This window comes from Apodemus sylvaticus, chromosome 14 (genome assembly GCF_947179515.1).
Source record: "Apodemus sylvaticus chromosome 14, mApoSyl1.1, whole genome shotgun sequence".
NCBI lineage: Eukaryota > Metazoa > Chordata > Mammalia > Rodentia > Muridae > Apodemus > Apodemus sylvaticus.
Window position 1 is genome coordinate 47,304,210 of NC_067485.1, and position 3,858 is coordinate 47,308,067.

Consider the following 3,858-nt stretch of genomic DNA (forward strand, 5'->3'; position numbering starts at 1 on the left):
TTTCATTTTGTTTTGTTTTACTAAAGGTCCTTTACTGATCCTGCTTCCATGAGTGACCAAGATCAAGGGAAAGGGGAGGGCACCCAGCTGGTGCAGGGAGGGTCATTTCCACATTTCATTTATACACAGAACTAAATGGACACAGAGTCACTGCTGTGGTTAGATGTTGGCAGCCTGGGATGGGGAGGGATATAAGGATGCTAGAAAGTTACAGGCTCTCCCTAAACAGGGTGCTTGTAGAGGGACTTGGTCTGCTTCCACCCAAGAGGAATCAGAAGATCAAAAGCAGTTTGGGAAAACCAGAACTGGCAGGAAAGGGGCATCCTGCAATCCCCACAGGAAGGTCTGGGGCTGCTAGATAGTCCAGGCAGGAGGCTACAGGCTGCTTCCAAAGGCTTGCCCTCCAGGAAGCAAGAGCTGTTACCTAGTATTTCAGCCAGGCTGCAGCGGTTCTGGTAGCGGTCCATGGTAGCATTTTGCTTCCAATTCACGCTTGATTCCTGTTAGCTTTTTTCTTGATGGCATCCTTGGAACTGGCATTGATCATTTTGCTCTTAAGGGGTGCATTCCCAGGGACCCAGAAGATGAACACCAGGCCCTCCTTCTTGGTCTCCTTAGTCATGTAAGTTGCATCTTAGAGAGCATAGCGGCAGTCCTTTTTTGGCAGCATCTTGACAAAAGTGATGTAGGGGTCATCCACAGGCTGCCCTGCATGTCCTACCAGGAGGATCTGCTTGCCCTCCTGCAGGACGATGTTGATGCTCTTCTTGTCCTCACTCAGGCAGAAGAACACTCACTGCCGTCTTGAATGTCTTCACTTCTGGTGATGAGGACTTGCACACTTACGAGTTATTGAATACCTTGATGACACCATCAGAGATCATCACACCAGAGACATTGTTTCAGAAGCGAATGGGAGTCTAAGAAAACTACAGAACAGTCACAGCTGGACGAGGCTCCAACTTCTAAACAGACTAATTGTCTTTATACACACACACATACACACACACACACACACACACACACACACACACACACACACCACAAACAAACAAAAACTTTAAAAATTCTGTCAGCCCTTACTTACAAAATCAGGTTCACCAATGAGTGCTGAGCGCTTACTCTTGCCTGCCTGTACGATTCGTCTGCTTTCCAAGGAGCATTATGGAGAACTTAATTTTATGGGGAAACTTTGAACCTACATAGGGCTGTCAAAAATCAGGAATTACTAACACATCATTTACTTGAATTCCATCACCACAGCTCGCTCACAATAAAACTAAAAATTCTCAATAAGAGAAAAAAAAGCAACGAGGGTAATTTTCTTTGAAAACAACCATGACAATGATAAGCATTGCTTTCCTGGATTCGCCACCATTATTTTGGCCCTTCCTCATACATTACCACGAGAACCTTCAGGAGATTCTTCCTGCCAAAATAAACATTGTGCGAAAACTTTATAAGTATATCTGGGAAGAATAGATCGGTGACCTCTGTGTGACTCCTTGGTACATTGCAAGGCAAAGGCATAATTTGACATGTGGAATTGGTGGTCTAACCAACCTCGGCTAGCAGTGGGTCCACATGTAAGGGAGATGCAGTGGCTCCCGACCTGGGTCACCAGCTCAGTCTCATGCATGGTGAGTCATGGGAGCAGAAGGGGGTCTCCTTCCTGGCTGTCTTGACTCACTCAGTGGAGCAGGAGTGAATTCTCACTGGAGTTGTGGTCCTGAGCTACAGGACAGACCACATTGAGCTAAATGGTTTCACCAAAATGCAACTGGATCCCTCATGTTGGGAGGGAACCAGATGGAAATGACTAAATTCACTGATTATTTGGGTTGGCAAAGTTCTACCAAGTCCTAACATTAGCTATGGGCTCATAAATCATATTTTCCTTGTCTTTCCAACTTCTTAGAGATAATTTGCTGCATCTGATTCAAACTTTTCAATGAGCTTTATAGGACTTTCCATCCCATTCATTCTAATGAATAAATTAGCATTCAAAGTCCACTCTGAGTAGACCCAAAGGTATCTATTTGATTTAGAATTCATGGTCTGATACTTGATTTAGAATTCATGGTCTGATACCTCAAATTCTCCACCTGCCAATGTCCTTTCATGATCAAGTTCTTTCCAGAAGTGTTATTTCCTTCCTTCCTTCCTTCCTTCCTTCCTTCCTTCCTTTTTTCTTTCTTTTTCTTTCTTTCTTTTAGTTGAGACCAGCAATCCTCGTGTTTAATCATTATTTATATAACAACATCATTTTTGTGGAATCTAAATTGTAATATTCATTTGTAGTTTATCTATTACTACATAATTAAAGGACTGTTTTTCTAGACAAACTGCTAAAACTATTATAGTTGCAAATTAATGGAAATTTGTTCCACCATGGAAAATGGTGGAAGAAAACCTTTTGTTCTTCCTTCTTTCATCAGGTCATCCACTGCAAGCAGTCTCAGAATTGGACTGATTAACATGTGGTACTATGTGCCATTTACTGATTTCTCTAACTCATGTGGCTTCATGCTCCATTCAATCGAGGTTGCCCTCAAGGATTCACTGACTTTTCTCATGGCTTTTCTGATAACGCTTGTCTTTCTCCATTTTCTACTTGTTTTCTTACACTTCAAATCAAAGGCTAAGGTCATTGCTACCAACTTTACTCTTGTTCTCCTTAAGTAAATATTTGTCAACTATGTCACTGTTCCTACCCTTGTATTCTCTTCCATTTTGCTCTTATTGACTGGTTCTGAGTCACAATCACTCCATCCCTCAAGACACCGCTTCCCCATGCCATCTGTGACTACTCTACATGGTCTTCTCTGATTTAAGTCCATATTCTCCAGGCTTCTTGATGTCTTACGCTTCTATCTGTTCTTCAGATGGTGAGGTTTCCTAGGACTCTGCCTGGGTTCTCACTCCCTGATCTATTCACTCTTCCTGGATGAAAATGATGTGTGCTGTGCGAATGAAACATAGTCTTTCTCAGCTCTATGTGATCTTACCTTAGGGAACTATGGTGTTAGACAGTCATGGCCACCAACATAACCTTGAGCTAGGTCACTGTCTCCAAGTCAAGAAGAATAAGAAAACATTTACAAGAATAAATAAGCAAGTAAATAAGTAAATAGTCATTAATAGTAAATAAAAATAATGGTACATAAATAAATGCTTATTTCTATATTTGCTTTTATGGGTTTTATGGCTTTAGCTGTTATAATTAGGTAATTTCCCCCTATTTTGAGTTAATAATTTCTATATGTGAAATGGAATAGAGGTCCAATTTCATTGTGCATATGCATACCTAGTTTCCTTAGTGTAAATTGTGGAAGAAACTTTTTGCTCAGTTGCCCCTTGTATTATTTAACTTTAAGAAAATGTAAGAAGTTCTTGCAATAATGATGTTATAAAAGACAAAGGCAATCTTAGCTTATCATCTCAGAGTTTTTGGTCCAGAATCATTGAATCTGCTGCTTTGAGCATGTGGGGTGCTTCTTGGTAAGAGTACATGGCTGAGCAAACTGCTTGCTTTGTAACAGAACATGAAGAACCTGTTAACTTTGCCTAAACTCAGTAATCCTGTCTTTGGTCCTTTAGTGGATGTCCTTTCCATGTGCAATTCAAATTTCACATGAATGTATTTGCATAATTCAGTGTCTGTTTAGGGGAAAAATGCAGGTATTGGCAGCTGGAAGGCAAGGTCCCAGTTCCGTCTTGACTTCTGAGAAAAGGGAGAAAAAGTACATTCTGGAGAGAAAACTATCAGGGGGATTTCCCACAGGTTGTCTCACTGTAGTTTATGTCTAATAAAAGTCCATACCACTAATCCACTCCATTTCTTGAGATGGACAGATG

The 3,858-nt window shown here is 41.2% G+C and overlaps 1 pseudogene; it reads right to left on the reverse strand.

Moving 5' to 3' along the window:
* Nucleotides 1–221: 221 nt before the first annotated feature.
* On the reverse strand, nucleotides 222–893 carry LOC127664573 (cofilin-1-like; annotated as a pseudogene).
* Between the last annotated feature and the right edge of the window lie 2,965 nt (nucleotides 894–3,858).